At 38.9% G+C, this 12,535-nt stretch overlaps 1 non-coding gene across 1 annotated transcript in view; it reads left to right on the forward strand.

Annotated features, from left to right (window-relative positions):
• LOC104601481 (uncharacterized) overlaps positions 1 to 12,535 on the forward strand; it is a 64,958-nt gene continuing 52,423 nt past the window's right edge. Inside the window, exons 1-2 of the transcript XR_002022889.2 lie at positions 1 to 251; positions 388 to 531. This is a non-coding gene — a transcript (uncharacterized LOC104601481). The remainder of the gene's footprint in view (positions 252 to 387; positions 532 to 12,535) is intronic.

Consider the following 12,535-nt stretch of genomic DNA (forward strand, 5'->3'; position numbering starts at 1 on the left):
TCCGAAATTTCGGCTGCAAGATCGGTGAAAATGGTTCCGTCGTTTTGCAGCCGAAATTCCGTATTTAACAAGTCGGAATGTCGGATGGCCTGGCGAAATGACGGAAATTTCGCCCTCAAACTTCGATCGGCTTTGTTCAAGTGGTTGGAAGCCAATCCGTGATTTTAGTGTTGGTGTCTGAAATGAAATGGGTTACCGGTGTTCGGTGGATTCGACTCTGGTATGGACGCTAGAAATGCGATCTCTTTCTTGTAAGTGCTATTTTTCCTTGCAAGCTTCTGAATTCTGATCTTATTCTCTTTGTATATGGGCTAAGAATTGCCATCTGGGTTTTGATCTGGAGTTCTCTCTGTCTTGAAAGTGGCTGATGTACTGATATGGTGGCAGATGGGATCTGGTTGTGAGAAGAGTGTGAACAGGTTTGTGCACTGGAAGCAGAGCATGGAAGGAAGAGACTCGTTTAATGTAGAGTGAATTTACTGGTTTTGTCAAGAATGGGAGGTCCCCTGCTATCTTTTCACTAAATCTTGGGTAATATTATCTTTTTTCCTTTTAGAATTACTTTGTTTTGATTGTTATCAACTTCATTCACTTTGATTTGGACTGATACAAGCAACTGTTGTGTAAGAGCTCGAAATTGTTTGGGTATTGAAGTTAGAAAACCACTTTAGAAATAAAATATGCCAACCACCGATGTTTAAGAGCTCAATGATATTTGGAATGCTAAAATGATTTTGTCCTAAACAAAGTAAAACAACAAGTAGGTGAATTTTTAAAAACTTTTGAAAGACCAATTGAAGGGGAGAAAAAAAAATCCCAATTCCATGAGAGTGAGATAGAGATTTATAATTTATAATGGTTTTGTAAGAAAAAATGCAGTAGGACATGGAAAAGTGAAGATTATAGGAGGAACCACTTTGAAAAATAACTTAGCTTCTTATCATTTTCTATGCTCTTCCTGAGGAGTTCGGAGAAAAGTTGATGAAGACCAAGTGCACTGACAATTTCACAAAAGAGAAGTGTGGATCCAGATAGAGAAATATTGATATGGAGAAACATAAGCGTGCTTAGCCTTACTAGAGACCACGAACTGATATTCAGCTTCTACACTTATGAGAGACAATATATTGTTTCTCTGCACACCAAGAGACAGAATCAAACCCTAAAAAAGTGCAAAAGGGCTGTAGCCCGTAGTCACATGGACTCTCCTAAAGGATGATGTGTCTATGTCAGACACATTGTTGGAGTTTGACACTTAATGGATTCTTGAGGACACTTCTACATAACATTTCCTTTTATTTCCTGGCTTATTTGACATAAATGAACAGATAATGTACAAGACAAAATTGCTATTTTTCATATCAGACTTTACTTAGGCTGCATTTTTTTGAAGGTGTTTAATGTTAGAGTTCAAAAAATATGAACTATTTTATTATATACTTTTTCATAGATGTTTCTGCAAGTCTACGTTTTCTCACCTTGCTGAATAAGACTCTTGGGCACACACTCGTAAAAAAAAAAAAGACTCTTGGATGTACATCGGATTCTGATTCCTGTATCCATGTGACACTATGCTGTAGTATTGTGATGAATGTAGGGACAACCAACCTACTCTGCATCTGAGAAACCATAAAGATGATGACAACTTTGAAGATGAATAAAGAAACCCAAATGCAATGTTCCATGAACATGAAGGAGAATGTGCTTAATAGCTTGAAATTCACCCAATTGCGAGATCATTCATCTTCCGGTAAAGGAAATATTTGGTCATTTCCTTGTTAAATATTGTACATTCCATAATACTACAATAGAAAGTGATATCAGGAAAGGGGTCCTTTGGAATAGCCATTCCCAACAATGACCCCAGCCAGCTCTCTGGAGCCTTGAGGGAGTGGATTGGATACAGAGCTAACATTGAGCACTTTTTACATAAAATGACCACTCTCACTACATTCTCACACCTATCAGCCTGACATTTTACCATCAAATTTAGAATAACCAATGCATTTTTTTGGAGCCATAGGAGCAGTAGGGTTTGCAACCATCCATCTGTCTTATTCAATAAATCGAGAGCATGTTTAGGCTGCATTTGGCATTCCTTATTTTAAGGACTTATCTCCTTTTTGCAGTTAAAATGCCCCTATGAACACTGATTTTTTAACAGAAAAAAGGAGATAAGTCCTTAAAATAACGAATGCTAAATGCAGCCTTAGATTGTGTGAAAGTACTTATCCAATAAAAGAAAGATTGTGTAAAAGTCATACTAGAAGAAGAACATTATATCTTAATACCAAGAAAAATACTGCAGAGGTCCTGGGGGACTGAGATCTTTCATGGAAAATCCCTTGCCAAGTTGAATGATGCACCAGGCTTCCTCCATGCATAAAAGCAGTAACTTAGGGCCCGTTTTGCTTGCAGGAATAGGGGTCTGGAATCAGAATTGGAATGACCCATTTCAATTCCAACTGTTTGGTTGGGCAGAATTGGAATCCCATTCCCATTCTTGGTAGAATGACATTCCCCTATTTGAGGGAATGGCCATTCTCTCCCCCTCCCTTGGGAATGAAATCCCATTCCAGCTGATCCCAATTCTCATTCTGATTCTGTCTGAACCAAACAGACTATGGGAATAGACCATTCCGGTTCTGATTCTGACTGTGAACTAAATGGACCCCTAGTTCTCTCAGAGGATTGGAATACAAAGAGGAGTCAGCATGGCTACAAATAAACCTCATAATATGAATATTGTCATGAAAGAAACCAAACCAGACCTTCAAAGCACATACATGATCTTGAAAATTAGGATACTGGAATCCTAGATATTGTATGGAGATTCATTTTTATAAGACAATGTTTAAAAATGTGGTATAAGGTGAGGTACCAAGGCTGTTTGATGTATAAGTCATGGGAAACCTAATTTTAAGAAAAACATCGAGATGAAAACTAACCAGCAACTATTTCTTCCCTTTAATCAGAAAAGACACAGTTAAGAAGGTAACCAGAGCACCTCTCTTCTTTACAAAGAGAGTATGGTATGAATGTGTCTGCGTGTATTCAAAGTGAAAAGGGCAGCCCTGAACCTCCCAAACCAAGCTCTCAGCAGTTGCTTAAAGCCATAGAGTGGCTTCTCCAATTTACATACCTTACCCTACATTTCTTTCCCATACATCCTAGGAGGAAGAGACATATACACTTATTCATGCAACTCCCCATTCAAGAAGGCATTCTTTACATCAAACTGATACTGTGGCCAATCAAAATTAGCTGCCAAAGATAACAAGACTCTTACAAATGTCATCTTAGCAACAGGGGCAAATGTCTCCAAGTAGTTTATCCCATATGTCTGTATATACCCTCTAGCAACTAAATGATCCTTGTACCATTCAATAGATCCATTTGCATGGTATTTTATAGTGTCAACTCATTTGCATCGAACAAGCTCCTTGCCCTTAGGTAAATGTCAACTCATTTGCACGATATTTTATAGTGTCAACTCATTTGCATCAAACAAGCTCCTTTGCTAATCAAAATTAGCTGCCAAAGATAACAAGACTCTTACAAATGTCATCTTAGCAACAGGGGCAAATGTCTCCAAGTAGTTTATCCCATATGTTTGTATATACCCTTTAGCAACTAAATGATCCTTGTACCATTCAATAGATCCATTTGCATGGTATTTTATAGTGCCAACTCATTTGCATCAAACAAGCTCCTTGCCCTTTGGTAAATCAACCACATTCCAAGTAGCATTCTTATGCAATACCTCTATCTCAATTTTCGTAGACTTAGGGATAGGCCGATATACTGATAAAAAAAAGTGCCTCTGATATAGACTTAGGGATAGGCTAATAAGAAATAAAGGCTAAGAAGGAATAATATGATGGGAAGAGCAAACCATAAGAGAGACACTTTGAGGATACAATGTGTAGTGCATTTTCTGATACCCTTTTTTATGGCAATGAGTATATTAAGGTCAGGGAAAGGCTGTTGCAAAGGTATGGGCTCAATACCTGTTGTCTCTTCAGCAACTTGGAATGTAGGAGGCTCAATTGCAGAAGTGGAAACAACCTATTCATTCCTAAACCTTTGCTGCTAGTACCACCTTTGAAGGATAGGAGGAGGTGCAAATGAAAGAGGGCATGGAGGCAATGGTCAAGGAACTGGAATGGGATAACTAGGAGATGGCTCAATAGGAGGTGACTCAACAAGAGGCTCAGATGAAGTCTCCCCCTTAGGAGAATGACTATAAAAGGGAATGGAGACAAAACAAATGCCACTAATAATAGTAACCCTTTTATGTGGAGGCATAATCAAGGAATATATCTCTACAAGCCTTTGGTTCAAATTTGTGTCTTTGTGAGTTAGGGATATGAACGTAGAAAATGCAACCAAAGACATGAAGAGGAAGAGAAAAAAGATCTCTATTTGGAAATGATAGGCTAAAAGGAGACTTGAAACCCAATACTCTAGATGGCATACGATTGATAAGATAAGTTGCTATAATAACAACTGAAGGGATGGGATATCCATCTCATGGACGCCCAAATCTTGCGGAATGGATAGGGCGAATTTCAAAAATTTCTCCCATCTTTGCAGGGAATCGAATTCCCTATTTCAGAAAACATATTTTCAAGGATCAATCTTGAATCAAGAACCAAATCAGATCTGAACCAAAAGTAGGAGGGAGGATATACCTGATACAGAGAATCAATATCTCCCAATGGAGGTGTTCACGTCCAAGGAAGGATCCAAAATCTGCTCCCACTGAAGATGGCGCAGTGAAGGATGGAGCAGAATCAGCAACGTTCTTCCAAAAGAATTTGACCCTTCGCAAGAATCAACTGGATGGCTTGTGGGTACAGCTCCAACCAATCTTTTCCCAAAAGATTGGAATCAAGATCAAATCTTGATTTCTCCCAAGAACTGGAGATCGAACTAAAGGGAATGGCAATGACAGGAAGGAGGCGGCAAGAGAGAATTCGCAATATGCACTCTCTTTCTGTGATTTCTTTGCTCTGAAGAGAATTGAACCTCAATCACACAAAAACTATATTCGCCCCTTTCTTCTTTCACAATCTTAAAGGGATCAGCTCCTAATCAGATTAGGAGTTGCTAATCCAAATCATATTTGGGTTAGAAGTCCCTTTAAGTGATAAGGGATAATCCTTATCTTATCTGCAGATCAGATCAGCCATCTCCTAATCTAATTAGGAGGTTTCCAGATCTAAATCACATTTAGATCTTGGACTCTCTAAGTGGATAGGGTCTAAGCCCAATCCCATTAGCTGATCCACTTCAGAATTCGCCCCCCTTTAATTGACTGATCAAATCAGCCCAGTTCGAAATGGGCTTAAGGCCCATTTAAGGTTATGTACTCAATTAGCCTTCCAAACTGCTGTCCAATTGGGCTTCCTTGTATGGCGTGGGACCCAAACATTGATATACACATCCGCCACATGGGTTCAGCCCAGCCTTTGTTACAAGGCCTGGCCGAATACACTGTTATGGACAGTGCACCCCCTAAATCCCATCTTATGGGCTCTATGGGCCCAACACTTACCCTAAGTGGTCTTTGGCCCAAGCCACCTTGTAACACCCAGGGACTGTGGGCAGATGCAAGATTAGCCCATCAGGTATTATCCTCAATGGTCTTACACTTAACCTCTCAGCCCATAATGATCATACACTTCCCGACAAGAGAGGACCTCTCCCTCGGCTGCAAGGAACAGTGTTGCACTCTCTACTTATATGGATCCCGGGAATTAAAACCTTTTGCAAACATTTTAGAAACCATAATATATACTTTTATATCTCATATAAAATATACTTTGCAAAAACAAATCTCAACGGTTGAAATCGGCTGTCGGCAGTCTTGGTTTCCATTAGAGAGAGTGCATCCCCGATCATTACCTTTGTCCGACAAAGGGGCTGATCCTTTCACTATGATCACCCACTCAGATGAATTCTCGGATTGTCCCAACATACCCAGGTTTTGACCCTTGCTAAGGATCTCACTGATTGGTACATCAAAGACAGCCCAATCCGACATCTAGTGTAGTATCATAATCGAGTCTAGGGGTTAAGTGTAACTTTCCAGTTTTGCCCATCTATCTCCAAGGTCCAGGGCAATACTGAAAATCTGGTCCGGTTCAAAGGTTCTATTAATCCTACACTGTATGTGCCTAGGGTCTCACCCTAGCAACTGAGACAGGCCACCCCAACCGATTTGGTGGCACTACAGTGTCAGCCTTGTCAGGATAGGTCTCCCCAAACCGATCCACTGGCTGTGAACATTCTAAACTAACACGAGTCTCATTAAGTGTCCTGTTTAAGGGTATTACACAGAAACATACCAAGGGAACATGAATCAAATATGTACTTTTATTCATTTACAATAAATTCATAAAGTACATCATTCTTGATTGAAGCTAAGGGCATACAAAACTGTCTAACAACAACAGCCCCCCAAAATTTGGTAGGAACATGTGAGGTAAATAAAATGCTTCTAGATACTTCAACAATATGACAGTTTTTCTGTTCAGCAAGTCCATTTTTTGTGGAGTGTGTACACAAGGGATTTGGTGAATAGCCCCAAAAGTATCAAGATAAGAAACAAGACTCTTCTCAAAATATTCCTTTCATTATCCAATTAGAATATCTTGATGAGTATCAAATTGGGTAAGGATTGTTTTTTGATAATTGAGAATTGAATTCATTAATAAAAAAGAATAAGACTTTACAAGCATCCCTTGGAGAGGCGCGAAATGCAGCCTCTCCTAAACATTATAGAAGATCAGAAAGAGAGATTACAGAGCTGCCCAAAATAACCCATCCCTAGAGGACCCTTATTTAGCAAGAGCATCAGCCAAAGCATTTGCCAACCTACCCACCCATTGGACTCTAAGAGTTATGTGTCTGATTAAGCATTTGACTTTTTCTATGATATCTTTATAACTCTAAACAATTGAGTCTAGATTCAACAACCAGCCCACAATTACCTTAGAGTCCCCTTCAATTAATAATTTCTCTACTCCTAGTTGGTTGGCAATCTGGATTCCTTGTATTACAGCAAATAACTCAACCCTTCATGAAATTGTTTCACAATCTTTAGGACTTCATCACATGAACGCATCAAATATATCCAAGTGTCCCAAGAAAAGTCATCAATAAACAAAATAAAGTATTGGTAACCACCCATGGAAAGTAAATGGTAAGGCTCCCACAAATTAGAGTGCACAAATATGGAAAGGAAAAGTAGATCTTTTATTACTCAAAGGATAAGTGTTTCTACAATGCTTTGAAAACTCACATAGCTCATAATACAAACTTGACATACCAACTTCTCTAAAAAATTCTAGAAATAAATGACTCAAATCTGAAAAATACAAATTTCCTAGCCGAAAATGGCACAGCATAACATGACTGATGGACTCTGAAGAGGAAGATCCAAAAGCAACTTTCAGGGGTTGTCGTTGGCATTGCTCAAGAACATCAAGCAGGTATATTCCATTCACCTCATGGCCACTCCCAATCACCTTCCAAGATTGCAAATCCTAAAAAAAATGCAATAAGAAGGGAAAAAGGTTATACAACAGTTTAATGATTTAGTCAGGCTACTTACAGACAAAAGGTTGGTGTAGAGTTTAAGGGCATGAAGGACAGAGGTAAGGGTGAGGGAATTTGTGGTCTTGATGTCTCCCTTGCTAGAAATAAGAGCAAGAGATCCATCGGCTAGGATTATTTTGTCAAGACCAAAAATTAAGTTATAGGAATTAAATAAGGTAGAAACACTAGTTATATGATTAGAAGCTCTAGAATCTAGAATCCAAGGAATTCTACAATTACCTAAGGTAGTTGCATGGTTGGAAGTAACACGTATACCTCAATGTGCAAAAGTAGTGGAAGTTGAATTACTTGAACGATTAGAAGCTGATGCAACTGTGCTCTCAAGGTGATTAATCATCCTCCCATACTTTCAAATACTGCCTTCACTTCTGCCAACTGTTCAATAATAATCTTTTCATTAGAACCCTTGTCACTATCTGGAACCATGGCTGCATTAGTGTTCTTGGTCTTTCCATTTCCATCTTTCTTATTGTTATTAGCATTCTTGAACTGAGTCAGCAAAAGTTTTGGGTGTTAGTTCTAGCAAGTATCTGTTGTATGTTTTGGATTTTTGCAATACTCACATATAGCATCCCTCCTTCCCTAATATCCCTTAGGTTTCACCCCTACATTAGCAAAGTAGTTGACTGGAAATACCCCTTGAACCTATACTTTCCTTCTACTTTCTTCACTACTCACAATAGAATAAGCTCGAGAGAGGGTTACATCATCCTTTGCCAATAGATTTTGTCTAGTAATGTCATATTCTGGATTCAGCCTTGTAGAAATTCAAATGCCCTATTTCTTTCTACAAGTTTTCTATATGTTTCAGCATCCTTTTTACTCTCCCAAACAATTACCTCCATCAAATCAATGTCTTGCCACAACTTATTTTTGATCAATGACAAATAGCTTTCATTAGCAAATAGAACTTGAGTACAAGATTTATGTTTTTTATTTTTGGGTGGGGGGGGGGAGATAAGCTCTTTTAACTGTCCCACCAAAAGAGACAAAAACAAAGTTATACATGAGCCCAAAACAAAGCATCCCTATTTACCCCTTGGTTAGCTAACCCATCAGCCATGGAGTTGTCACTTCTATTTACCCAATTCAACTTGACTTCAATATCCTTTGTCAACCATTTGAATGTCCTTTTTTGTCATTGATGTAATTCCAATCCAGTCACCTCTTCCTTCAGCCAGCTCACCACCAACTTAGAATCTCCCTCTATAACAAGTTTATTAATATATTGGACCTGAAAAGAGAGCTATCACATTTCCATCCTCATTCCTTAGTACTCCTCCGATGCCCGGGGGATCTGGATTCCCCACACTACTTACATCAAAGTTCGGCTTAATAAACCCACTGGGAGGAGGGGCCCAAACATGTACTAAAGACACTATAGATGGGGTTGAACTTGCAATTTCCTTCCAATTCCTTATCAAATCATCACTCTATTGTGAATCACCTCCAATATGGATTGTACCCCTCTTTCCCTGTCTTCAAAAATTTTCCTGTTCCTTTCTTCCCATATAGCCCAACATGCTGCAGCCCTTATGCTTCTCCACATAATTCTCCCTAAAGATTTTAGCATTGAATAATAAACTGCTAATGGTTTCTCTCTCTGTCGTAAATTAGTCACATCATTTTTCAATTTATATGCTCTAGCCACATTCAGTATCTAGGAGTATATCTCTGCAACACTATCCCAAATCTCCTTTGCAGAATTTACCCACAAGTAACGTTGGTTGATATGAGGCTGCATTGAATTCAACAATCAACCAATAACAATATAATTTTCTTGCATCCACTTCCCGTGGGAGGGATCATCTTCCTTAGGTTCCTTCTTACTACCGGAGATATATCCCCACTTTCCTCTACTACAAACATATTCTCTCACTGACTATGATCAATCCAAATAATTGGTTCCGTTAAGCTTCACTATGGTCACAACCAGTGGAGTGTCAACAGAGGCTCCCGAAGCCTGTCCGAACTCTGAGCTATGCTTGATCTCTATTTCAGAGTGCTCCATCACTTCTAAAAATTTAAGAAACAATCTTCAAACAACAAATAAGAATGACCAAAAAAGATAGCAATTGATATTGACCTCAACAGGATCCCCAGACTGTGATTTCACTATACCTAGCAACCCGGAAGAAAACAAGAAAAACACAGCCGCTCCTTGTAGGCCTTCCAGAATTCAGTTCTACTTGAATCGATCTCTATAGGGATCAAAAGAAACCCTTCAAGCCCTAAGTGCCAAGTTGGAACCCCCTCTAGGACCTTTAATTCAATAATCTCCAATTACTAGGGTTTTGAGTAAAAACTCAAAGAACCGTCTTGGGCACCAATCTGATTGCTTCTTTTCTCCTGAAATCCTCTACCAACTGAGCTGATTATCTTCTTTAATCAATTATCCATTCAGTTCTCCTTACACACTACGTATGGGATTAAAAAGAAAAGAAAAAAGGTAGTTGTATGCTCTGATACCAAGAAGAAAACTAACCAGCAACTATTTCTTCCCTTTAATCAGAAAATACAGAAAAGAAAAGAAGTATGAGAGCAAGAGAGTAAGACAAGAGAAGAGAAGAGAGGAGAAGAAAAGAAGGAGAAGGAGAAGAGTCAATCGTACTCTCTCTCCAGCCCTAGTATCTTTTATTTAAAATAAATTAGATGTAATTGTAATTACATAAAACACCCTTGATGGATGGCTGCTTCTAACACTTGAATAAAAAAGGTTAACAGGCCCATTAACATAAAAACCAAAAACACATAAGACTGAACTAAGTTATGGCCTATCCGGCTCAATATTTCTACACATCAAACTAATTCCAAATATGAAATGTGCAGTGGATCTAAGGGACCACAGTCCAATTAGTCTCATGTGTGTATAAAATTATACTAAAGGTGTTGGCTATAAGAATGAGAAGGGTGCTGGAGAATGTCGTCTCAGAAACCCATGGTGCTTTTGTGGATGGGAGACTAATGGTGGATGGGATCCTAGTATCTAATGAGCTTTCTTATTACTTCTAGAGTCAGAGGTGGAAGAACAGGGCTCTTATGCAAAATTGATTTGGAGAAGTCATATGACCATGTAAACCGGCAGTTCTTGGACTATATTCTTAGAAGAATGCATTTGGGCTCTAAAGAAGAGAAATTGGGTGAAGGTGTGCATGGAGGCTTTGAGAAAAGTGGTGCATAGAACTTCTACAAGGGATTTCTTGGAAGGCTGCAAAGTTGGAGGGGACCAAGTTGAAATGATTCTGCTTAAGTTTGCTGATGACAACCTGTTTTTCTGTAGTTCATCCCAAGAACAGATAGAAAATCTCACTTCTATTCGAAGGTCATGATAAATCTTCAGATAAATATACTCATAAATGTGAATTAATGGCTGTGGGAGAGGTGAAGAATTTAGAATAGTGGGCCGAGAAATGGGGGTACAATGTGGGTAAGCTGCCTTCCAAATGCTTGGGGATGCCTTTGTGTGCCAAATGCCTTCCAAGTATCCTTTTTCTTTTTGATAAGTGAAGAAAATTTATTAAATAAAAAAAAACAAATACAACCTAGAACGGTGTTGAGGGAAAACCTCCATAAGAGCTAAGAAACAATAGGCATCCAAATCCCAAACAAAAGGCCCCCAAATGACTTACACCCCAACCAACCCAAAAGGAAACAGAAAAAACCAGCAACCCAAAACTAGAAGCAACCTCTAGAACAATCCATCTGAGCCCAGGAACCAACATAGAGCAACCATAGACATCCATTTCTCACCCTCTCACCTGCATCGTTACCCACATCTCCCTTCACTCTTCACCAATGAAATCTAACTCCTTCCTTTCACCTTCCTCCCATTTCTCCCCAAATGCCTTCCAAGTACCCTTGGGTGGACGAATAGGGCAATCTGGAATAATGTGATCATGTTGTTTATAATAAGTTTAGACATTCTTTTTCTTGCAATGAGAAGCAATTTGTCCAAATGCTTTACATTCATAAGTAGTCATAAGTCTAGTTTCTTCTCTTAGCAGCTCCCTCATTACTGAATCCAAATCTGGAAGTGTGCCTCTACTCAAAATGTTAGACCTTATAATTTCATATTCAGGTCAAGGCCTCGTAAGGAACTGACACTTCATCTTCTCAAATTTTTCTGAAGGTACTTAACATACTCAAAAGAGTCAAAAGGATCAATGTGAATTAATTCATGTTCAGCCCACTAGTCAAGGAACCCAGCATAATGGTCATGGCATTTCCTCTTCTCAAAATGTTTCTGAAGGTACTTAACAAACTCAAAAGAGTCAGTTGTCAAGTGTAGGAAGAGGAAGAGGAAGAAAGAAGAAGAAGAAGAAGAGTTACGGGAGAGAATAGGGTGTTTTTATTCACACCTAGAATGTTTCATTATATATTAAGTCAGAAATTACAGTCATGTCCCTATAAGGGTGCCCACAATACAAATAATAGGAAAAGACAACAATACCCCTAAAGCCAAATGCACATTCCCAACACTCCCCCTCAAGCTGAGCATATATATCTATCATGCCCAGCTTACTCAAGTTTCTATCAAGTTTTGGCTTGTTGAGACCCGTAGTGAGGCAATCAGCAAGTTCGTTCTCTGTCCTTACAAAAGGCACACATATTTCTCCATTAGCTATCTTTTCTCTAATGAAGTGTCTGTCAACTTCAATATGCTTTGTGCAGTCATGTTGAACAAGGTTATGAACAATGTTTATGGTAGCTTGATTATCACAGTGTAGCATCATTGGGGTTTCAGCTTGGATCCCAATCTCTGATAACAAAGACTTCAACCATAGAAACTCTGATACACCATGATCCATAGCTCTATATTCAGCTTTAGCATTAGATCAGGCAACAATAGATTATTTTTGCTTTTCCAAAATACAACATTACCGCCTACCAAGGTGCAGTAACCGGAGGT

This window comes from Nelumbo nucifera, chromosome 2, assembly GCF_055504915.1.
Source record: "Nelumbo nucifera cultivar China Antique chromosome 2, China Antique-T2T, whole genome shotgun sequence".
NCBI classification, from domain to species: domain Eukaryota; kingdom Viridiplantae; phylum Streptophyta; class Magnoliopsida; order Proteales; family Nelumbonaceae; genus Nelumbo; species Nelumbo nucifera.